Here is a 26,268-nt window from a genome sequence, read left to right on the forward strand (position 1 = left end):
ATTTCCTGGGCCCCCTGGGTTGCGCCCACTGCAAGTCCCACCTACAGGTCCGCCCTCTCCACCGCACAGTAAAAAAACAAAAAAAATATTGGTGGCTAGGGGTTCCCACATGTTAATAAAAAATAAAAAGATATTGGTGGTCAGGGCCCCCCATAAAAAAACACTTGTGGCCAAGGCCCCCCCATTAAAAAATATTGGCCAAAATTGGTGGCCAGGCCCCCAACCACATTATAATAAAATTGGTGGTCAGGGCTCCTTAAACGTCCATGTCTTCCCAAAGTCAGCAGCTCTCAGAAAGATGGGGGCCCGGCTAATCAAGTAAGTGTGGCGTGGCCAGGGCCCCCCTTACCCTCGGGCCCCCTACAACTCTCCGCCCTGTCCCCCCTGATGGCTGCCCTGGTAGGGAGGGAATGGACCCCTGGGTGTAACTCACAGATAAAGGGAAGCTAGCAACTGTGCAGGGCCGCAACTAGTGGTAGGCAGAGTAGGCACGTGCCTAGGGCGCAAAGCTGAGGGGGTGCCAGGAACATACCTGCTCTTTCCCTACCCCCTTTTCCGGTCGTGTGGCTCCCTGGCTGCCGCTGGTAATTTGCGTTAAAAGCGTTTGCGCGCATGCGCTTACTTTTGCGCGCTGTCGCGTACTTTCACGCATGCGCAATTCAACACACACTAAGCCGGCACCATGACCGGCCAGGTTGCCTAGGGCGCCTGGCCGGGTTGGCCCGGCTCTGCAACTGTCAGCAGGAATCTCTAATACAGTAATATTTGCCCACCAATGAAATGGCCGACACCCCCTCTGTCTCAGTGACAGCTCCATCTCATTGGTTTTTTATTGTGTGGCCTCTATCCAATCTCAGCAGCAGCATAGTGAGGGCACTCAGGTTCTCAGTGAGACAGGTATGAGTGAGACAGGTATGAGTGAGACAGGTATGAGTGAGACAGGTATGAGTGAGACAGGTATAAGTGAGATGGGTATCAGTGACAGTTATGAGTGAGACAGGTATGAGTGAGACAGGTGTGAGTGAGACAGGTATGAGTGAGACAGGTATCAGTGACACAGGTATGAGTGAGACAGGTATGAGTGAGACAGGTATGAGTGAGACAGGTATGAGTGAGACAGGTATGAGTGACACAGGTATCAGTGAGACAGGTATGAGTGAGACAGGTATCAGTGAGACAGGTATCAGTGACACAGGTATCAGTGAGACAGGTATCAGTGACACAGGTATCAGTGACACAGGTATGAGTGAGACAGGTATGAGTGACACAGGTATCAGTGAGACAGGTATGAGTGAGACAGGTATCAGTGAGACAGGTATCAGTGACACAGGTATCAGTGAGACAGGTATGAGTGAGACAGGTATGAGTGAGACAGGTATGAGTGACACAGGTATCAGTGAGACAGGTATGAGTGAGACAGGTATGAGTGAGACAGGTATCAGTGAGACAGGTATAAGTGAGATGGGTATAAGTGAGACGGGTATCAGTGAGACGGGTATGAGTGAGACAGGTATGAGTGACACAGGTATCAGTGAGACAGGTATGAGTGAGACAGGTATCAGTGAGACAGGTATAAGTGAGATGGGTATGAGTGAGATAGGTATCAGTGACAGTTATGAGTGAGACAGGTATGAGTGAGACAGGTATGAGTGAGACGGGTATGAGTGAGACGGGTATGAGTGAGACGGGTATGAGTGAGACGGGTATGAGTGAGACGGGTATGAGTGAGACGGGTATGAGTGAGACGGGTATGAGTGAGACAGTTTATAAGTGAGACGGGTATGAGTGAGACGGGTATGAGTGAGACGGGTATGAGTGAGACGGGTATGAGTGAGACGGGTATGAGTGAGACAGGTATGAGTGAGACAGGTATGAGTGAGACAGGTATGAGTGAGACAGGTATAAGTGAGATGGGTATCAGTGACAGTTATGAGTGAGACAGGTATGAGTGAGACAGGTATGAGTGAGACAGGTATGAGTGAGACAGGTATGAGTGAGACAGGTATGAGTGAGACAGGTATAAGTGAGATGGGTATCAGTGACAGTTATGAGTGAGACAGGTATGAGTGAGACAGGTGTGAGTGAGACAGGTATGAGTGAGACAGGTATCAGTGACACAGGTATCAGTGAGACAGGTATGAGTGAGACAGGTATGAGTGACACAGGTATCAGTGAGACAGGTATGAGTGAGACAGGTATGAGTGAGACAGGTATGAGTGACACAGGTATCAGTGAGACAGGTATGAGTGAGACAGGTATCAGTGAGACAGGTATCAGTGACACAGGTATCAGTGAGACAGGTATCAGTGACACAGGTATCAGTGAGACAGGTATGAGTGAGACAGGTATGAGTGACACAGGTATCAGTGAGACAGGTATGAGTGAGACAGGTATCAGTGAGACAGGTATCAGTGACACAGGTATCAGTGAGACAGGTATGAGTGAGACAGGTATGAGTGAGACAGGTATGAGTGACACAGGTATCAGTGAGACAGGTATGAGTGAGACAGGTATGAGTGAGACAGGTATCAGTGAGACAGGTATAAGTGAGATGGGTATCAGTGAGACGGGTATGAGTGAGACAGGTATGAGTGACACAGGTATCAGTGAGACAGGTATGAGTGAGACAGGTATCAGTGAGACAGGTATAAGTGAGATGGGTATGAGTGAGATAGGTATCAGTGACAGTTATGAGTGAGACAGGTATGAGTGAGACGGGTATGAGTGAGACGGGTATGAGTGAGACGGGTATGAGTGAGACGGGTATGAGTGAGACGGGTATGAGTGAGACGGGTATGAGTGAGACGGGTATAAGTGAGACGGGTATGAGTGAGACGGGTATGAGTGAGACGGGTATGAGTGAGACGGGTATGAGTGAGACAGTTTATAAGTGAGACGGGTATGAGTGAGACGGGTATGAGTGAGACGGGTATGAGTGAGACGGGTATGAGTGAGACGGGTATGAGTGAGACAGTTATGAGTGAGACGGGTATGAGTGAGACGGGTATGAGTGAGACGGGTATGAGTGAGACGGGTATGAGTGAGACGGGTATGAGTGAGACAGGTATAAGTGAGATGGGTATCAGTGACAGTTATGAGTGAGACAGGTATGAGTGAGACGGGTATGAGAGAGACGGGTATGAGTGAGACGGGTATGAGTGAGACGGGTATGAGTGAGACGGGTATGAGTGAGAATTACACACACACAGAGCCAGTGAAAGCAGCCAATGGGAACATTTGGGTGACTTTATTCTATAAATCAGTAGAAAAAGACACTTTTTGATATTTTGTATTATACAAATCAATCATGAAAGAAAGAGAGAAGATGAAACGTAATGAATCCAGCGCCTGGTGTTACTGTGCTACATATTGCTGGAATACAGAGAAACATGGTAGAAATAATAAGGGGGATCGTTACTTGTGTTTAGCAGTTGAGCTGACGATTAAAGGGCCGGGGAGCCAACCAATCTGTAGCCCAGGAGAACATTTTAGCCCTTCATTATTCTCACTTTGGCCGGGAGCAGCTCTGTCTAATGAACATTTCTTTGCCTCAAGCACTTTATTCCTTCATTAAACTGCATTCAGTGTTTCTTCTCTTCAGCGGAAATAGAGAAATTCTGGTTTTCATAGTGTGATTCTTTTAGTGAATGTGCCTCTCGCAGTTCTCACATTATCATGGGGATTTAGCAAACGGCCAATCAGTGGCCTATGTCTGGCTCCTGGAGCTAACGCTCTAACAGGGATTCCATGGGCCCCGTAGCCTTATGGGTTGGGAGGTTGGAGGATATAACATAACAACTCTACCCCAGTGTTCCTTGGTCTTTTTTTATTGGGGGCCCTGATTGTTCTGGAATCAGTTTTAGTGTTTGGGAATTAATTGTGTGACTCATTTTAATTGCTTTTAAAAATGACTTTATAAAGGGGTGAAGCAGGTTCTAAACACGCAACATTCTTTGCCAAAGGTCTCTCCATCTTTCTCTCTTGGTTCTTTTATTAAAACCATTGAATATAAAGTGATTTCTCTTTTGTTTTGTCATTGGCTTCTATATTGGTGTTTAGCTGCCATTCTTCCCTGCCTGACTTCTCCAACCTCCATTTTCACCCAGGAGGTATATAAACATGATGACAGAATTCTGTCGTGATTTTATGGTTTTGTATTTTTATAAGTAAACATTTAAACATTTAAAATGTTATTCCTGAACCAACAAATGTATCTTTTAGTTGTAATATTGGTGTGTCGGAGCCATCCCAGTAAATTTTGCCTGATCCTGAGCTTCCAGAAAGAGCCAGCACTTCATAATGGAACAGCTTTCAGATAAGCTACTGTTTCTTCTGCTCAATGGAACTGAAGGAATCACAGTGGCACTTGGATTTGCACTTGGAGTCACATGATATATTTTGTAGTAAAGTGATGGTTCTTGGAGCAACTAAACTTTCACATGACGTATGTATTCCATAGACTTCGGTGAACGTTTATGTAGAGGGTAAAATAAGTAGGGTCGTGGCTATATTAATCCGTTCCATGTGAACAATGAACCTCAAGCATGGGGGTACCAGAGTTGTTCCCAATAGGAAGAAACATTTGTAGGGCTCCAGATGGTGGGCCCTTGATATCAGGATCTCCGGTGGGTTATTAGTGTCCCAGTCCAGCACAGAGTACAAGGGTGAATAGTCTCCTAATGGGAGTCAGTGGGTCCCCCAAGTCTGTGTTACCCCTGTAGGTGTGAGATATTAATGACAAGACCATGATATTATCCCAGGACAGAGGCCACTTATGTGAATAGAAATGGGGGGATGGGACTTGGGTCAGTGAGTGAGACCAGAAGTAAAACACTTGGGCCCCTCGTGGCAAAGAGATAAAAGTAGAAATGACCGAGGATTCCATTGTGTAACAACTATATACTATTTCTAGCATTCATATCAGGCCTCTGAACTGGGACCCCCTGTATAGTCTGAACTACAACTCCCGGCATCCTACTCCACTGCTGCTGGGATACTGGGAGTTGTACTAGAGCTGAGGGAGCAGTGAGCAATAACCTCATTACTACATAAATACTGGCAATAGTGAACTCTCCTCACACAAAGGAATCACAAGTCTGTGTCATTTCTCAACATGGGACCCAATCCTTTGTGACTTGCCTGGGGGAGGGGCCCTTGTGTCCCTGAGCTTGACATCAGCTGTGTGACAGGAAAGAGATGGAACTAACCAGCATGCACTGCTCTCATCCACTCTCAATTCTACTCAGTAACAAGCAGAAAACAGTCAAACTCATCAGACACATCCCTTTAACTGACACTCAAATCCCATTTGTCTCTAATCTGGTGCCCACGTGTGACTGACCCTGCACTGCCAGCTCTCCTGATTAGCATCTGCCCACCAGCAACATGGCCGTGTCTGTGCAGTAGGGACAACTCTGACACACAATCATTTCATTGGTCTCAAACCAAACAAGCTCATTGGCTAAAGGGCGGAGCTGCCTTACCAGGGGGAGGAGTGAGAGGTATTTGTGCTTCTTTCTGTACCCAGACCTGATAGAGGGAAAGGCTGAACCTTCCTGTAACTACTTCCTGTTTCCTGTGTCCCTGGGCTGCTGGGAAATAGATTTTCCCTCCTCCTGCTGCTGCTGTAATGTCTGTGAGAGAGAAGTTCTCTCCTCAGTAACAGTGATTGTCAGACACTAGAGAGTTTGCTAAATACACAGTTCATAGGGCTTCTGAGGCACAATCCTGTGGTGATATTTGTTTGTTTAAATGCACTGATAGAATAGTTCTATGAAACAACAGGGAGACATTGTTTTGCTTTCCCACATCCCCTCATCCTAGTTAATGGCTGCAGCCTCTCTTTATGGCTTTGCTGCAAGTTTGGATGATCCCATTCCCCAGGAGAGGCGTGTGTGGGGCCTGTCAGCAGAACAAGGGACAGACGTTATAGAGGGTAATTCTAAGCAACTTGGCCCTCGTTTTCAAAATGTGGGTCACTGACCATCTAAAAAGAAACGCTCTGTAAGGCTATGGGCTCACAGGCTGAAGGCTCCGGCCTGCAAACACACACAGGCTGAGAGAAGCAGATCTGCTCAGTGTCCTGCTCCATTCACTTGAATCAGCCTGTGTCACATACAGTGGAACTGAGATCAGCCCAAATACATGAAAGGAGACATCTCAGGGCTGATCTCAGTTCCACTGTATGTGACACAGGCTGATTCAAGTGAATGGAGCAGGACACTGAGCAGATCTGCTTCTCTCAGCCTGTGTGTGTTTGCAGGCCGGAGCCTTCAGCCTGTGAGCCCATAGCCTAAGGCTACAAAATGTTATTGCTGCTTTTTATTCCTCCTCTTTCTATTCAGGCCTCTCCTATTCATATTCCTGATAAATCTGCAGCGGGTTCCTGTACACGGCATTTCAGATGGAATGAAATAAAGGGAGGCTGTTGGCTCACTGTGGCTGCTCATGTGCCAGGGATATAGTGAGACTGTAACTCTCTATTGCTGAATACAGAGGTGCAAGGAATTCCTTGTTAAAGGGGTGAGTCACCTTTCAGTTAACAAAGTATGTTATAGACTGGCCAATTCTAAGCAACTTTTCAAATGGCCTTGATTTTTTCTTTTTTTATAGTTTTTGCCTTCTTCTTCTGACTCTTTACAGCTTTCAAATGGGGGTCACTGACCCCATCTGAAAAACAAATGCTCTGTAAGGCTACAAATGTATTGTTATTGCTACTTATTATTCATCTTTCTGTTCAGACCTCTCCTATTCATATTCCAGTCTCCTATTCAAATCAATGCATTGTTGCTAGGGTCATTTGGAACCCAGCAACCAGACTGCTGAAATAAACTGGAGAGCTGCTGAATAAAAAGCTAAATAACTCAAAAAACACAAATAATAAAAAAAGAGAACCAAATGAAAATCTCAGATATCACTCTCTACATCATACTAACAGTTAATTTAAAGGTGAACAACCCCTTTTATAGCTTTACTCACTTCTGTCTCTTCCTTACTGGCAGCTTTCCTGGATCCACAACCAGAAATTACAGGGAATGGAAGAACTGAACACTGAAAGTTTAGCAGTACCAGTTAGTGATGGGGGTAAGTAGACAGGGAGTATGTGTGTAACACTGATAATTATCCCCCTGCTTGTGCCAGTGAGACAGGTATGAGTGTGAGTTCCCCAGGCAATGCCATAGATACCAGAGAAATCAATTGCAAAGTTGTACACAGTCTGTGGTGTCTCTCAAGCAAACACATCCCTTCCCACCTTTAACCCACACCAGCACCATTGTAAAGCCCAATTTAATCAAGATCCAGGGAACAGTGAGTGAAGTGTATAGTCTTGTGGAGTTGCGCTGCAGTGTGTTGTTTGTTAAACATGTTTTGTGTAACTCTTACCCTTTATCATTTTTATGACTGTGGCAATGTGATAACAAAAGACATATTTCACTCTGCAGCTCTACATGAGTATATGCTTCACAGACATTTTGCTCCATCTATTGGACAGCTCTCTGTCAGCTTCCTAGACCTCGGCTCTCCAGCTGGCACTTTGTTTCTGTCCCCTAGCCTTCCTTATGGCCATTCACTTATTCATGTGACAACACAAAATCCTTATCTTATAATAATCCCACCCACAAACATCTGACATAAGGAAGAGTTTCCCAGTAAATGAGGAAGACATTCTACTGTATGTCAGCAACGTTAGCTCTTCAATAGAACCCATGCAGTGTTTACTTGTGAATTATCCAGCTGAGCTATTGTGGGTTCAGTTGTAGCATAAATATGATGATTGTGATACTGGCAGATAGTTGGTGATTGGGCAGCAGGCTAAGGTATGTAGCAGTGGGTGTGGGGTGTCTGTGTGCAGTACATTCCTACACTGGGAGTCTCACATGCTACAAGATAGGTCTCATTCTGATAAGGACACCCACATTCTCTATATAGAACCTACCTTCATAGCATATATATATATAGAAGTTGATGGCATCCAGTCTAGTTAAGCACTGTACATGCAGAGCAGCTCCCAATGCCCATATGAGTGCTAGAACTTCCCTTGTGATCATTATCAACAGACTAAATATAAATTGCCTTAGTTAGATAAGCTTAATAATTAGCCATCCCCTATGTCCCCCCTAGTACTCACCTAAGGTCTCTTCCACGGTCACACATTTTTCCACCCTCTAAATATTCCAAGTGGGAAGCACTCAGGTGTCACTTACCCCTTGTAGCTTAGCCACACACATATATATATATAAACCCAGCAAAACTGAATAATAAAAGGAGCAGCGCTAACGTATAGATAAAAGTAAACTTTATTCAAATATCTGATTTAGTTCATGTTCAGCTTTTATATCTCCAACCCTTTATCATAAAACACACACACAATGTAAACTCCATTCTCTGATTATGATAAAGATTGCAGTTCAGGAACATTCCTCTAATATATTCATTTCCTTACAGATGATCTATATTCCCATTCAGCTGTACAGAATATGGAAAAACTTATAATAAAAGCAGTGGCCTCTCTAACCATAAGAAACACCACACGGGAGAAATCCTATTTATGTACAGACTGTGGGAAGTTGTTTTATGTAAAGAGACACATTCAAAGTCACCAGAAAATTCACCTGCTCAGAATGTGGAAACAATTGTCTTTAATGTTTGAACTTGGAAAGAACACAGGAGAGAAACCATCTACATGTACAGACTGTGGGAAATCATTCACTCAAAAGCCCACCTTCATAGTCACCAGAAATGTCATGCTGGGGAGAAACCATTCACCTGTTTAGAATGTGGGGTAAGTTTTACTGAAAAACACGCCCTTGAAAAACACCTGAGGATTCACACCGGGGTGAAACCATTCACCTGCACAGAATGTGGGAAAGCAGTATATCATTTTCTCTGGGTGTTTCAGACTAAAATTCATGTCAGATATCTTTTTGTGAAAAACAGTTGTGTGACTTGTATGGATTTCATTTCAGTTCCTTAAAACAACTTTAAAGGAGATATTTGGGCTTTGCCCTTGCTGTTTTTGAAAAACTATGTCCAACTGTTTCTGAATACGTCACCATTAACAAAATGTCATGTACGTTGGTTTTTAGACTCTACATCCTGCTGAGCTCTCTAAAGAGAATTGGGACACTACTAGGGGGTTAATGCAAGTGCTAAAAATGTTGTGACCATAGTAATGGGATAACAGGAAAATTTGAGATGGTCAACATTGAGTTACAACTTGGTAGAAGTTAGGGTGAAACAAGCAACAAACTAGTTGTATCTTTGCATTTCTAGTAGATGAGTTTAAAAAATGAAAATATTTTCTCATTATAAAACAAAGTCGAACTAAATCCCATCCACAGATTTAAATCATTTATCAAAAAATCAGATCTAAAAAATCAGTGTCAAAAAAACGACATTGCGAGTCAATTTGAAACATGCAAATTTTTTGAATTACCACTCCGAAAAGTCAGCTTTATGGAATTGTCACCGTGACAACTCGAATTTAACGGATGAAAAGCAGCGCAGATCACAATGTCAAGAAACATCTCCAGGGACATCTGCCATTGACTTCTACACGACTTTATCACAATCTGTATGAGTTGTGTAGTTGCACTGTTTTTATATTTCTACATGACTTTGACAGATTTGAGATGGAGTATTTTCGGATTCTGATTTCTAGGTTATAGTTTTGTTAAAGGGGTGATTCGCCTTTAAGTATACTTTTAGTATGTAATAGTAGGGCCAATTCTAAGCAACTCCTCCATTGGTTTTCCTTATTTATTTTTTATAGTTTTATAATTATTTGCCTTTTTCTTCTGACTCCTTCCAGCTTTCAAATGGGTGTCGCTGACCCCATCTAAAAAGCAAATGCTCTAGAAGGTTAAATAACTTCAAAAAAATCTCCAAAACATGCTGATAAATTTTAAAAAAGTACAAATGTATTCATCTTATAAAACATCAAATAAACCCCTCATGGTGCCTAATGCATTTCATGCTTACCTAGCACTTAGTCATAGGCAATCTCGCCATGCTAGGAAAGCACGAAATGCAATAGGCGCCAGGAGGGGTTTATTTGATATTTTATAAGATGTAATACATTTGTACTTTTTTAAATTTATCAGTTTGTTTTGGAGATTTTTTTGAAGTAATTTAGCTGTACCTCAGTTTGGTCACTAGAGGACTCCAGCATGCTATTACTATGGGGCACATTCACTTAGTTTGAGTGAAGGAATAGAATAAAAAAAAACTTTGAATTTCGAATGATTTATTTGGCTACTTCGACCATCGAATTGGCTACTTCGACCTTCGACTACGACTTTGAATCGAACGATTCGAACTAAAAATCGTTCGAATATTCGACCATTCGATAGTCAAAGTACTGTCTCTTTAAAAAAAAAACTTTGACACCCTACTTCGCCACCTAAAACCTACCGAGGTGCAATGTGGTCCCCATAGACTTCTTAAAAAAATAGGTCCCCATAGGCTTTCTATATAATTTTCGGTCGAAGAAAAAGCGTTCGATCGATGGATTAAAATCCTTCGAATCGAACGATTCGAAGGATTTAATCGTTCGATTGAACAATTTTTCATTTGATCAAACTATTTGCGGTAAATCCTTCGACTTCGATATTCGAAGTCGAAGGATTTACATTCGGCAGTCGAATATCGAGGGTTAATTAACCCACAATATTCGACCATATGTAAATCTGCCCCTATGTTTACTATACTCTATACCCAAATCTACTAAACATCTCTAGAAGGCTACACTTGTTATTGCTAATTTTTGTTTCTCATCTTTCTAGTAAGGCCCTCTCCTATTCATATTCCAGTCTCTTATTCAAATCAGTGCATGGTTGCTAGGGGAATTGGGACCCTAGCAATCAGACTGCTGAAACTGGAGAGCTGCAGAATAAAAAGGTAAATAACTCAAAAGCCATAAAAACTTCAAACCAATAGCAAAATGTCTCAGAATATCCCTGTCTATGTCATACTAGAATTTAACTCAAACTAAAAAGCCTATTTGTACAGGAGAAGAGCTTGCACATGTCATTAGCCCTGAAAGTTGTGTTATTTGTGCTACATATAAGTGCAAGCATTGCTTCAGTTGTATCTACTATAGCTTTTGCTGCTAGCAGTTACTTGCTTAAGGCTGACAGTTGGTGGCTGATTTAATAGTGTGGCTACTAAATTGCCCCAGTGCAGTTATACATAACATATACATATTGTACAAAGCAAATACATGTATTTTTCTGCATTGTACAAATGATTGGACGACTGCAAGCTCCTTAAGTTTCAAGGTTAAAATAATGAATTGTGTCCTGGGTACTATAAGCTCAATGCAAGATGTTCATTCCTTTATACATAGTTGTCTTTCTTCATTGGAAAGTATAAAAGTTGTAAATGTGAAATAGTGTTTCCACTAGATGTTGCTGCTATATAACACAATGCTTGGGCACCACTTCACTTTCTAATCGATTTTCCCCTCTGTGTTTGTCTGATTTGACAGTTTTTGCTGGATGACGCCGCTCTGTGGAGTTGGATTTAAATCAATCACATATTGATAGCGCTCAGAAGGAAAAAGGAGCAAAAGTTTTTTGGAAGCCTTGATAAAGTGATCACACTGATTAGACCTTCTAAAAGGAAAGAATACGCACGAGAGGGAGAAATTGAGGGTATTTTTGCTTAAAAGGGTGGTTCACCTTTAAGCTAACTTTCAATATGGTATAGAATCGCCAATTCAAAGCAACTTTTCAATTGGTCTTTATTATTCATTTTCCATAGTTTTTAAATTATATGACTTCTTCTTCTGACTCTTTCTGGCTTTCAAACAGAGGGTCAGTGACCCCATGTAAAAATATCCTCTGTAAGGCTACAAATGTATTGTTATTGCTACTTTTTATTACTCATCTTTCTTTTCAGACCTCTCCTATTTATATTCCAGTCTCTTATTCAAATCAATGCATGGTTGCTAGGGGAATTTGGGCCCGAGCAACTAAATGGCTAAAATTGCAAAGTGAGAGCTGCTGAATAAAAAGCTAAATAAGTCAAAAAATAAAATAATACAAATAATAAAAAATGAAAACCAATTACAAATTGTCTCAGAATATTCCTCTCATACATCATACTACTCCTTAAAGGTTGTTCACCTTTGAATTAACTTTTAATACGATGTAGAGAGTTACATTCTGAGACAATTTGCATTTGGCTTTCATTTTTTATTATTTGTGTTTTTTTAGTTATTTAGCTTTTTATTCAACAGCTCTCCAGGGCAATTTCAGCAATCTAGTTGCTAGGGTCCAAATTCCCCTAGCAACTATGCAGTGCTTTAATTGAAATACAGGAATATGAATAGGAGAGGCCAGAATAGAAAGATGAGTAATAAAAAGCAATAAAAATACATTTGTAGCCTTACAGAGCATTTGTTTTTTAATATGGGGTCAGTGACCCCCATTTGAAAGCTAAAAGGAGTCAGAAGAAAAAGGCAAATAATTCAAAAACTATACAAAAGAGAAAATGAAGGCCATCTGAAAAGTTGCTTAGAATTAGCTATTCTATAACATACTAAAAGTTAACTTAAAGGTGAACTTGTTTTTTGTTTTATTGAGGTTGATAATTGAGCCACATTGTTGGTTACTGGAGTTAAACTGTAGCTCAATATGTTGAATAAAAGTGACGGCAATAAATGTCGTGTTTCAGTGCAACTCAATGTCAGTCTTCCAGGGATGATGATTTATTTATTGTAACAAAATGATAATTCAGTCCTTAGTTTTGGGCCAGTGGGAATTGAACACAACTGTGTTTATTGCTTGTTCTGCAGATAACCTGTACACACTGCTACAATCTAGTGACAATCAACACAATTTAACTTTTAGCCACTAAATGGCGTTCACTTCACAAGGTTTATAGGAGACATTCAGCAAAAGTGACCCCCCCAATCTTGTAGGTGATAATGAATAATATATGTCTGCTTCACTCTAAGCTAACATTATATATAAATATGGTCCCTTTAATAAAGCTCCCTATACAATTGCTATAGTCCCTGTCTGTGTTTCAGTTGAAGGGTGAACATGTTGCAACGGTCCCTGACAGAAGCACAGCAGGAGGGTGATAGCCAATGGCAACCCTGCAGTTCCCTATCAGCTATGCCTAGTTGCCTATTTGGCTTCTACAGTGCCGAGTGATTCTACAGCCCGGATGAAGAGGCAGCAGGCAGGGGGACCATTATGACATCACAATTGAACCACCATCATTACATCACAATTGAACCACCATTATGACATCACAATTGAACCACCTTTATGTAGCTGCACATTCTGTTGTTTCTGTTCAGTTTGTGTTTTTCAGTTCGAGGTGGTGGACGTGCCTCAGCAGACAAGCACAAATTACAACAAAGAACAACTTTATTTCAATACCTACTACATTTCAATATTACAGGTAAGTGACTTCTCTAGATTCCAATATAGCAATGGATCACACGTCTTATCTGCACCAGCTCTAAATTCATGGGGGGATATTTATCAAACCGTATTCCATAGACTCCATTTTAATCAAATAATTCACATTTTGAAAAATAATTTCCTTTTTCTGTGTAATAATGAAACATACTTTGCCTTTGATCCCATCTAAGATATAATTAATCCTTATTGGAATCAAAACAGTCCTATTGGGTTTATTTAATAGTTAGATGATTCTTTGGTAGAGGATCCAAATAATGATCTGGATTGTGGAAAGACCTCTTATCTGGAAAATCCGAGCATTCTGGATATCAGGTCCCATACCCATTTTTTAATGAGTGGTACAGATAATTACCGCTCTTACAATGCAGACCTATAGATTCTGATTTACAGATAATATTTCACGTTGCTTCTGCTCAAAGTAATTGGATCAATTTTGATGGATAAATTCATTTTTTTAAAAAACCCAAAATGGCTTTGGTGCATGTGCCAGTGCTTTGCTAATAAAACCAGTCGTACTACTGGGTATCCTTCAGGAAATAGCCACATTGAATTCTAATAAATCTGCCTGTGAAAGTGACTATATTGCATATAGATCTAATGTTGGGAAATGGACAGTAAACAAATGGCCCTTTGCCAGGGTCGGCCTATACTGTGATATCTAAAGTCTTGTCAGAGAGCTAACAACATACACTCATTAAAATAAAGCCTAGAAAATGAGTAAAGCAAACAGCATTTTAATACTGCAGGTCGTTGACCTTAGTAAAGGGGGATGTGTTTACAGTTGGAATTTCTTACTACAGGTCATTGACCTTTGCAAAGGGAGATCTGTTCACATTAAACAGTTATATGATGTCATAATGGTCACTAACACTAGTTACTTAGCAACCACTATGACATCACAGTTGCATTAAAGTTATCCTGTTGCACATCCTCTGTTTCTGTTCAGTTTGTGCTTTTCAGCTGAAGGTACAGGACTTGCCTTAGCCGACAAGCAGAGACTAAACAACAAAACAACTTTATTTCATTAAACACCAAATTTGAGTTACGGTAAGTGACTTCCCCCTGTTTCCAATGTGATGTTAGAGAATATAGGCAGGAATCACATGTTTATACCTAAGCTGGTTGTGCTTATTAAGCAGGATTACATAGACTATATGCAGAAACTTCTCATTATGTGGTTCATTTAGTACAGGTATGGGACCTGTTATCCAGAATGCTTGGAACCTGGGGTTTTCCGGATAACTAAATCTTAATCTAATTTGATCTTCTTAGCATATACAGGTATGGGATCTGTTATCCTGAAACCCATTATCCAGAAAGCTCCAAATTATGGAAAGGGAATCTCCCATCCAAATAATCCACATTTTAAAAATGTTTCCTTTTTCTGTGCATGTACTTGATCCCAACTAAGATATAATTAATCTTATTGGAGGCAAAACCAGTCTATTGGGTTTATTTAATGTTTACAGTTATCCAGAAAACCCCAGGCCCCGAGCATTCTGGATAACAGGTCCCATACCAGTAACTATTAAAAATCACGTAAACATTAAATAAACCCAATAGGCGGGTTTTGCTTCCAATAAGGATTAATTATATCTTAGTTGGGATCAAGTACAAGTGACTGTTTTATTGTTACACAGAAAAAGAGAATCATTTTTTACACTTAATTTATTTGATTATAATGGAGTCTATGGAGACAGCCTTTCTGTTATTTGGGAGCTTTCTGGATAGCGGTTTTCCAGATGACAGATCCCATACCTGTACTGTATTTCTAATTGACTCCAGTATGTATATCCTTTGAAGATTTTAACCTTAATTTGCTTTAACACATTTCCTAAATTTTATATTTTTCTGGATTTTACACATTTTTTCTGTTCCCATAATGTCATGTAATGTAAAATGGAGGTTCTAGAATGGAGGTTCTACTTAACGTAGTTACTTACGTAACTTAATTTTAGAATGTGGCCAAGAATGATGCCTTTCATGTTTATATTTTGTTTCCATGTTATTATTTTTTAAATTAAGAAAAAAAAAACAATCTCGAATTTTGATAACGTACCCCCGATTTACTATTGTGGAGATTGTTTGGGAACAATTAATCTTGGTTAATTATATTAAAAAAACAACAGAGCAAAAAGAATATTTCTCAAGAAACCTGAGCAACGTTAATAAAATATATTGTGTCTAGAGATGGATCCCTTTACTTGTATTTTTACTTATATTTTCTTTCATTTCTTCTTTATTCAACAGAATTATAAATCTACAGAAATGATGATCAGCACATATTTACATATGTTCATACTTATTGTTGGACTATGTCTACATTACTTTTATACACAATCAGGTAAGTAGAGAAATGTCACTTGCATTTAAAAATGACACTTTTTTGTCACATCAATTTTGCTTTTATTACTCTGATAACACTTAGGGGCAGATTTATCAAGGGTTGAATTTCAAATGCATGCGAGTTTTTTAAAACTCCCTTGAACTCCCTTGAACTCCAAACTTGACCAATCGGAATTTATTTAAAAAATTAGGATTTTTGAAACTCGGGTGAATAGGATCAACCCAAAAAGTCAAAATCTAATTTGATTCGAGCTTTAAAAAATCAATTCAAGCTTTTTCTCTGAAAAAAACTCAAACACAGCACTTCAAATTTATCCCAGGACGTCTCCCATTGACTTAAACATTAAATCGTCAGGTTTTAGTGGGCAAATAGTCAAATTTGTGTTCTTAAAGGGCCAGAGTATGATAAAGTTTTTTTTTTAAAAAAAAAAATCAAATTTTAACAATTCCCTAGTCAAATTTGACAGTTTTGGCCCATATAAATCTGCACACTGATAAAAATAGTAATCAGCACATAATAGAGCAGTGAACATAATGAATAGCATCTAATATCATTTAGAGATAGTGAAAACAGTAAAGTAAACTTGTAACTGGCCATTACTTTACCATAATGCAATTAGTGTAGAGATAAAAGTTTCCTGTGACATGAATGTGTGTGTATTGCAGTGAGTATTCATGGGACTATGGGGCTAATCTTAGAATAGTGAAGCCTTTGGGGTCAAGCATTTGGGGACTAGAACAGGCAAGTGTTCCTAAACTCAAATACCTTGACTTTTGGCCAATCTTTTTTTTTTACAAAAACATATAAAAACCTAAAACCTGCAGAGCAGTTTTTTTTTTTTGAGGAAAAACACTTGCTTAGTAGGAAGTCAGGGAATTGGAGGGAACAAACCAATTGAGAGTTTAGGAACTCATGTGTGTTTTTTTGTAGCTCAAGATATTCTTAAATTTCCCCCATGTATGAATATGTTTGTGAGGGGAGCACATTTCTATGTGTGTGCATAAATGTATATTGTGGGGGTGTGAGTTCACTGCTATAGGACTTATATAGGGACAACCTTTCAACTAGTTGTGTTTATCCTTCTGGAATTATCATTAGAAAACATCAGTGGGACTTTATGGGTGTTAATTATGCTAAAGGCCAAATATACCAAATGTGATGATTTTTACTTGTCTTTGTTTTTGCAGATAATTCTAAAACGTATCAGCAAACTGAAGTGAATGGCACGATTTGGCCAGACCAAGTATCAAACAATACAGATCAGTCTACAGGAAACCAATGGAATTATATAGAAAATACTGTCATTGCTGCTGCTCTAGTGACAATATGTTTGCTAGGAGCTGCTGGATGGTAAGTTGCTTCTCTTTAACTATCACATTCTTTAATGCCCACCCTTATTCTCAACCTCACACAAAAAGAGAATCATGCAAGAGATATAAAAGAACTGCAACTTTGATGCCAAAATCAGTGTTGGGTTTTTAATTACTTTGTTTTTTAAGCATAAGCGCTAGGTTTATTCTGATAGCAATACAAGTAATTGGCAGGATTTATTAATATGACAGTATAATTACTGGGTAGGGCTCAGTCTTGTACCAATTTAACAACAGGGCTTGTGCTATTCAAATATATTTACCCCTTGGAAAGGGAACATTCTTATGGCAGTATAAGAGCTATGCTTGGTCATTATAGATGTGTAAGAACTGAATCCCTGTTACACTAATATATAAGTATCTAGTGTGAGCACTTTTAACTCTAACACCTGTATCCTTCCCTTGTGCAGGTTTCAATATTATTGTATGAAGAAGACGGAGAAGGCTTTTTATAATGAAGAAAAGAAAACAGAGCAGTCTATGCTGCCTGAATCTAAAGCCGCTACAAGGTCTGTAACTTTTTTCTTTATCATTTATAATTTTGTTTATATTAAAACTAAACTCAATATAATAATATAAAAAATAAAATACTAATAATATCTAAAAATGTTAGGAAAGTATTATTGTTTTCCATCATTCTTATTTACTCCATTTATTTATGTTTCTTAATAGTTTATAGGCAATATAAATAATCTGCTGTTTTTTAATATGTGGTACACGGCATTCTAGAATATATATAACATTGTACCAATAGAGTTTAATACATTATTATGATTATAGTCTAGAAGATCAAATATAACAGAAATATATCACTTTACTCAGAAGATCAAACTGCTGTATTTCTGTATAGTTATTTTTAGCTTCATTAAACTTTGTGTCAGGGAGAAGAAAATTTTAACATTTTTATATTTCTTTTATTTCAGGACTTCTGATCCTGAATCAGTGATAGACCAAACAGAAGATGAAGATGATGAAAAAGAAGAAAAATATGATGATGATTATGATGATGAAAAAGAAGAAAAATATGATGATGAAGAAGAAAAAGATGATGATGAAGAAGAAGAAAAAGATGATGATGATGATGATGAAAAAGATGATAAGGATGATGATGATAAAGAAAAAGATGATGATAAGGATTATGATGATGAAGAAAAAGATGATGATTATGATGAAAAAGATGATGATGAAGAAGAAAAAGATGATCATGATGATGATTATGAAACAATAGAAGAAACAGATGATGATGATGATGATGATTATGATGATGAAAAAGATGATGATGATGACAAAAATGAAGAAGATGATGATGATGATGATGATGAAGAAGATGATAAGGATGATGATGATGATGATGAAGAAGATGATAAGGATGATGATGATGATGATGATGATGATGATGATGATGAAGAAGAAAAAGATGATGATAAGGATTATGATGATGAAGAAAAAGAAGATGATGATGATGATTATGAAACAATAGAAGAAACAGATGATGATAATGATGATGAAGAAGAAAAAGATGATGATTATGATGATGAAGATGATGATAATGATGATGATGAAGAAAAAGATGATGATGATGATGATTATGATGAAGAATTGGTTAACAAACCAGTAGAGTTAGAAAAACTGGTTGATGATGATAAGAGTGAAACACATGAGGGGTGAGTTTGCTGAACTGTTCATAAATGCTTCCTGGGTTTCATATAATTGCAAAAAATGAAGCTTTATTTACATCAGCATTTACAATATGAACTCACCTATTAACACTGGATTATTTGAATGGCCAGTGGCTCAGTGATAATTAATACATAATTATAGTCTAGAAGATCAAATGTAACAGGAATATATCACTTTACTCAGAAGATCAAGCTGCTGTATTTCTGTATAGTTATTTTTAGCTTCATTAAACTTTTTAATTTGTGTCAGGGAGAAGAAAGTTTTAATATTTTTATGTTTCTTTTATTTCAGGACTTCTGATCCTGAATCATTGATAGGCCAAACAGAAGATGATGATGATTATGAAACAATAGAAGAAACAGTAGTTTATCATGATGATGATGAAGAAGAAAAAGATGATGATGATGAAAAAGAAGAATTGGTTAACAAACCAGTAGAGTTAGAAAAACTGGTTGATGATGATAAGAGTGAAAACCATAAGGGGTGAGTTTGCTGAACTGTTCATAAATGAACATAAATAAAGGAATATTGCACTATTGTGTCAGGGGTTTTAACACCAAAAATGTGTTTTAATATTTTTGTATTTCTTTTATTTTAGGACTTATTATCCTGAGTATGTCACAATACAAATAGAGGATGATGATACTTCTTATCCTGAATATGTCACAATACAAATAGAAGATGATGATACTTCCATTCCTGAATATGTGACAATACAAATGGAAGATGATGATACTTCTCATCCTGAATATGTGACAATACAAATGGAAGATGATGATACTTCTCATCCTGAATATGTGACAATACAAATGGAAGATGATGATACTTCTCATCCTGAATATGTCACAATACAAATAGAAGATGATGATACTTCTCATCCTGAATATGTGACAATACAAATAGAAGATGATGATACTTCTCATCCTGAATATGTGACAATACAAATAGAAGATGATGATACTTCTCATCCTGAATATGTGACAATACAAATAGAAGATGATGATACTTCTCATCCTGAATATGTGACAATACAAATAGAAGATGATGATACTTCTCATCCTGAATATGTGACAATACAAATGGAAGATGATGATACTTCTCATCCTGAATATGTGACAATACAAATAGAAGATGATGATACTTCTTATCCTGAATATGTGACAATACAAATAGAAGATGATGATACTTCTTATCCTGAATATGTCACAATACAAATAGAAGATGATGATGATAAGAGTGGACAATATAAGAGGTGAGTTTGCTAAACTGTTAATAAATGATTCCTGCTTTTCATATACTTGCAAAGAATTAGATTTATTAACATTAATATTTACGATAGGAACTCACTTATTAACATTTATATATTTGAATGGCCAGTGGGTAGTTAATAATATTTACATGATTATAGTCTAGAAGATCAAATGTAACAGAAATATATCACTTTACTCAGAAGATCAAGCTGCTGTATTTCTGTATAGTAATTTTTAGCTTCATTAAACTTATTGATTTGTGTCAAGGGTTTTAACAACAGAAGAAAGTTCTAATATTTTTATATTTCTTTTATTTTAGTACTTCCATTCCTGAATATGTCACAATACAAATAGAAGATGATGATGATGATAAGAGTGGAAAAAATAAGAGGTGAGTTTGCTAAACTGTTAATAAATGATTCCTGCCTCTTTTTATTAACACTTGATTATTAGAATGGCCAATGGGTCTTTTATAATGTTTCATGACTTTACTCAGAAGATCAAGCTGCTGTATTTCTGTATAGTTATTTTTAGCTTCATTAAACTTATTGATTTGTGTCAGGGCTTTTAACAACAGAAATATGTTTTAATATATTTATATTTCTTTAATTTCAGAACTTCCATTCCTGAATATGTCACAATACAAATGGATGATGATGATGATGATGATTGTGCAAAACATAAGAGGTGTCCCGTTTGTTTTTGGCTCTTTTTGCACTGATGTCTTTGCCACCTTCTCACAGGGATGGAGCAGTTATGGATGGATAAAAAGATTATATTTTTTATTATTGTAATCTATTTTTATATTAAATAAATAAATATATATACAGTATATGTTTGTATTTCTTATCTTGTTTATAATATTAATAGATTTTTTGCATTTTTAATATGACACAATTAGAACCTTTACTGATAAGTATCTCGTTATACAAAATAAGGGAACATCATTCTACAACCAAACAAGGAAGCAGCTGCCCATGTGATTTCCCCCAAAACAAACATATTGTTGGTAAATCCCATTCTAATATTGGTTACATAGTTACATAGTTAAATTGGGTTGAAAAAAGACAAAGTCCATCAAGTTCAACCCCTCCAAATGAAAACCCAGCATCCATACACACACCCCTCCCTACTTTTAATTAAAATTCTATATACCCATACCTATACTAACTATAGAGTTTAGTATCACAATAGCCTTTGATATTATGTCTGTCCAAAAAATCATCCAAGCCCCTCTTATAGTCATTAACTGAATCAGCATCACAACATCACCCGGCAGTGCATTCCCCAACCTCACTGTCCTGACTGTGAAGAACCCTCTACGTTGCTTCAAATGAAAGTTCTTTTCTTCTAGTCTAAAGGGGTGGCCTCTGGTATGGTGATCCACTTTATGGGTAAAAAGGTCCCCTGCCATTTGTCTATAATGTCCTCTAATGTACTTGTAAAGTGTAATCATGTCCCCTCGCAAGCGCCTTTTTTCCAGAGAAAACAACCTCAACCTTGACAGTCTACCCTCATAATTTAAGTCTTCCGTCCCTCTAACCAATTTAGTTGCACTTAGTCTCTGCACTCTCTCCAGCTCATTTATATCCCTCTTAAGGACTGGAGTCCAAAACTGAACTGCATACTCCAGATGAGGCCTCACCAGGGACCTATAAAGAGGCAGAATTATGTTTTCATCCCTTGAGTTAATGCCCTTTTTTATGCAAGACAGAACTTTATTTGCTTTAGTAGCCACAGAATGACACTGCCCAGAATTAGACAACGTGTTATCTACAAAGACCCCAAGATCCTTCTCATTTAAGGAAACTCCCAACACATTGCCATTTAGTGTATAACTTGCATTTATATTATTTTTGCCAAAGTGCATAACCTGCATTTATCAACATTGAACCTCATTTTCCAGTTTGCTGCCCAGTTTTCCAGTTTAGACAGATCACTTTGCAAAGTGGCAGCATCCTGCATGGAACCTATAGTTCTGCACAATTTAGTATCATCTGCAAAAATAGAAACAGTACTTTCAATGGCCACCTCCAGGTCATTAATGAACAAGTTGAAAAGCAAGGGACCTAGTACAGAGCCCTGCGGTACTCCACTAACAACACTGGTCCAATTAGAAAATGTTCCATTTACCACCACTCTTTGTAGTCTATCTTTTAGCCAGTTCTCTATCCAGGTACAAATACTATGTTCCAGGCCAACATTCCTTAATTTAACCAGTAACCTTTTGTGTGGCACTGTATCAAATGCTTTAGCAAAGTCTAAGTAAATCACATCCACTGCCATCCCAGAATCGAGGTCTCTACTTGCATTCTCGTAAAAGGAAATTACGTTAGTCTGGCAAGATCTATTACGCATAAAACCATGCTGGCACAAACTCATAGTATTATGATTTGCTATGAAGTCCAGTATCTTATCCTTTATTAACCCTTCGAAAAGCTTTCCTAATACTGACGTCAGACTAACTGGCCTATAGTTTTGAGGCTGAGAACGGGATCCTTTTTTGAATAGAGGCACCACATTAGCAATTCGCAAGTCTCTCGGCACTCTCTGGGGCTGTACTTGCTGCCATATATGATTCAGGCTTTTGGGTGACCATTGCAAGATCTGTGGGGAGGGGGAGATGATTTTTGTATTTGGGAAGGCTAATAAAATACTTCACAGATTTCTCCATAATTATATGTATAATGCACCAGAACAGATGACAGAGCAGTGCCAGTTTCATATACTCCAGTACAGCTCTATCCATAGCTCCTGCCATAGAGACCCATTATGTGACTGACCAAAAAAGCCCCTGATCAAATCTGAATGTGTGGCCCCAACTTTACCATTAGAAAGAGTTCTTATTTAGTTCACTTGAAATTATGTGCACAGATACACGGTTGTAGTTTTGGCCACCATGAAAGTCACATTCAAAAAATAGAAAGCAATTCAAAAAATTATAAATCGTATTATTTTCCCCTTAATATAACAATAGAAACAGTAGAGCCAGTGATTTCACTGGAAGCAGAAGTTCCACCTAATGTGCAATTATAATAATTCTGTGGGAAACTGATCATTTGCCGGATGATAGAGCCCTACAATTACTTTGATGTGAGGACCAGTATTTTCTAGTTGCCCCATTGTACCCTGACAACAGTCATTTGTGGTTACATGTTGGTATTTGTTCAGCTTTTGCTGCTAACCTTACATAAGAACTGTCTTCTTTAGAACCAATGTCCCATGTACATGTTATGTATGGAGCTGCTGAGTGAGGCCTCTGAGAAGAAGAAAGAGAAAGTGAGGAAAGTTGTGGAGAAACTGAGGCCAGAGAGAGAGGAGCCCAGAGACTGCAGGAGCGCAGGAGAGAAGTGGCAGAAAAAGCAGCCGGTGAGACAGAGAGAGTCACTGCCCTGTTTAGAGACATCAGGGAACAGCTGGAAGCCCTAGAGAAGCGACTCCTGAGTGACATCTCCAGCCAGAAAGAGAAGCTCTCACTCACACTCACTGATCTGATGGAGCAGCTGGAAATAAAGAAGGACGAGCTGTCCAGGAAGATCCGTCACATTGAGGAGCTGTGCAACATGGCAGATCCACTCACTGTCCTACAGGAACGGGAATCACACAAGAAATGCCTTTTAACAAAAATGAAGAAGGTCCAGATCCAAGTTGTCTTGAAGGGGAACTAAGACACAATTCTCAAATAGACAGCACCAGGCAGTGACGTTGAAAAAGCCTTTAGTTTAAAAAAGGGTTTTTCAATCGAAAATTACTATACCTACCCTCTCCAGCTAGCTCACCTTTTCTGGATACCTAAGGCTTCCAGAAGTGCCTCCCTGCATATTCTACCCACGTCACAACAGGCTTTGGATCTTTGGGATGCGATATACATAAAGGCAGGTCTGAGTACCTCTACTTCCAGATTTAGGTCTATCTTTTACAATACGGATTTTATGCCTGGTTGCACTCCACTTGACTTTACTCCCTGGATAGCGGCAAATTTGACTACCCTTACTGCCCTTCTGGTTGACCAGACAGTGCTCTCATTTCAACAATGTAGAGAAACATATGACATACCACACTCACAATTTTTCAGGTATCTACAAATCAGACATTACGTGGAAACTGCCCTCAAGTCCAATACGAACAACGCGCTAACATATTTTGAAACCATCTGTCACAACCGGTCATATCCGACTCACCTGATCACCAGCCTCTATAGCAACATTGCGTCAGACACCACTACTTCTCGCCAACCCTATATGACAAAGTGGGAAGATGACCTTGGTTTTCCGATTTCGGACAAAACTTGGTCATGCATATGGGACATGGCCAAAAAGACATCCATTTGCGCTGTCTCTGCTGAGAGAGCGTATAAGATTATATTCCGGTGGTACTATACCCCGTTACGCATTAGTAAACTTAGCGGGAATCCCGACCATGCTAACTGTTTCAGAGGCTGCGGAGAACGGGGATCATTTTTACATACTTGGTGGACGTGCCCGATTGCCCAGGAATTTTGGGGGAAGGTTGCCACTCTGCTCTCCGAGGTCCTCCATCTCACCATACACGCCTCCCCACACACTTTCCTTTTAGGCATGAGAATCCCAGTAATACACGCGAAAAGTTCACATAAGTTGGCCACGCATATTCTTACAGCAGCAAGATCTTTACTGGCAGCTAATTGGAAAAAGTCGCTCATCCCGGGAGTACAAACCCTTATCACAAAGGTAAATTGGATCAGAGCGATGGAGTCCATTCGAGCCAGACTTTTGGACAGGAGTTACGAGGAGGAGCTGGAGTGGCATCCCTGGACCCGTTACTTGGAAGCGCTTCAGGTGGGGACCAACATTGCAATGTGAGGCACTGCACATAGGCGGTGTAGGACACGTTGCCTTCACTTAGTTCTACATATATGGTTGAACGCAATACTATTTCTGATACTTTTCTCTTATTTCTCTATTTTCTTATCCCCTTATTCTTTTCTTTACTCTCTCTTCCCCCTATCCCCCCTTTTTAATTGGAGATACAGTCACTTTAGCTTTTTTCAGTTAATAGTTGATATGTGGACACCACGTTTATTGATCTGCTGTGTAGCTACTTTCCTTGCCGTTACTTTAGCCGATGTCTTTTTGTTGCAATACGTTCTGCAGTCTGTACTGTGTTGAAGAAAATCAATAAAAATTTCAAATTAAAAAAAAAAAAAAAAAAGGGTTTTTCTTGGACAGTACAGGAGAAGTTGAAGGGGAACTAAACCTACAACCTGCCTGTTTTAAAGGAACAGGTCAGTATTCAACTAAAAAAAAAACAAAACAGATTTATTCAGGGGCTCGGTATGTGCCTGGGGATTCAGTGTACAGGGGCCCTACACTTAGAGAGGGAAAGCTTAAAACTAAGTAAGCCTGATCAGAATGATCCACCTAAATATACCAGTAAACCCTCAAAGTAATGCTGCTCTGAGTCCTCTGTCAAAAGAAACAGCACATTTCTTTCCTTCTATTGTGTACTCATGGGCTTCTGTATCAGACTTCCTGTTTTCAGCTTAAACCTCCAGGGATAGGGCTTGAGCATGCTCAGTTTGCTCCTCTCCCCCCTTTCCTTTTTCTGCTGATGTCACACCAAGCTAATATGGCAGCTGCTATCCTAAACAAACAGAGAGCTTCATGTATGGTAAAACATTCTACAGAATAAATATAGCATTCTAACTTGCACTATTGCAGCTAATCTATTTGCAATAAAATGCCTCCGTAGCTTTCCTTCTCCTTTAAGGGAACAGTTTAGTGTAAAAATAGATAAGACTGTGCAAAATATGTTAAACATCCAATCACTCCAGCCTTTATAAATTACATTTTGGCCAACTTACTATATCGGAATTTTTTTATTTATTTTGCATGTTCTATTTACCCAGTTTTTATTTTTACACTGAACTGTTCCTTGTAGGTGTGCGGTTAACCGAAATTTCTTGGCTACTGTTCCTTGTAGGGCCCATGTACACTGAACCCCCAGTCACATAGCTGCCCCTGAATAAATCTCCAATCTATTCTACTGTGCCAAGGGTACCCCATAATTAACCCTAATGATGCTGGAAATACTCCTTTCTGGAGAGAGTATACCCAAGTACTAAATCAGAAACCCAAACTGTATGATATAAAAAGACGAATCCTTAACGTAACAGTATGTAAAGTCCCAATATGTAAAGTCCC

The 26,268-nt window shown here is 38.8% G+C and overlaps 2 long non-coding RNA genes across 3 annotated transcripts; both read left to right on the forward strand.

Moving 5' to 3' along the window:
* Window positions 1-4,716: 4,716 nt before the first annotated feature.
* On the forward strand, window positions 4,717-11,723 carry LOC121394837. 2 transcript variants are annotated; one of them, XR_005962024.1, is made up of 5 exons: window positions 4,717-5,935; window positions 6,345-6,522; window positions 7,002-7,083; window positions 8,446-8,782; window positions 11,489-11,723. It is a non-coding gene; the product is annotated as an uncharacterized LOC121394837 (long non-coding RNA). The 2 variants fall into 2 exon arrangements; XR_005962023.1 differs by lacking the exon at window positions 4,717-5,935 and having other exon boundaries at window positions 6,013-6,522.
* An 8,701-nt stretch (window positions 11,724-20,424) lies between these two features.
* Window positions 20,425-20,913, forward strand: LOC121394843. The gene is made up of 2 exons (XR_005962031.1): window positions 20,425-20,477; window positions 20,702-20,913. It is a non-coding gene; the product is annotated as an uncharacterized LOC121394843 (long non-coding RNA).
* Window positions 20,914-26,268: the final 5,355 nt, after the last annotated feature.

Source organism: Xenopus laevis, chromosome 6L (genome assembly GCF_017654675.1).
Source record: "Xenopus laevis strain J_2021 chromosome 6L, Xenopus_laevis_v10.1, whole genome shotgun sequence".
In the NCBI taxonomy this organism is placed as follows: domain Eukaryota; kingdom Metazoa; phylum Chordata; class Amphibia; order Anura; family Pipidae; genus Xenopus; species Xenopus laevis.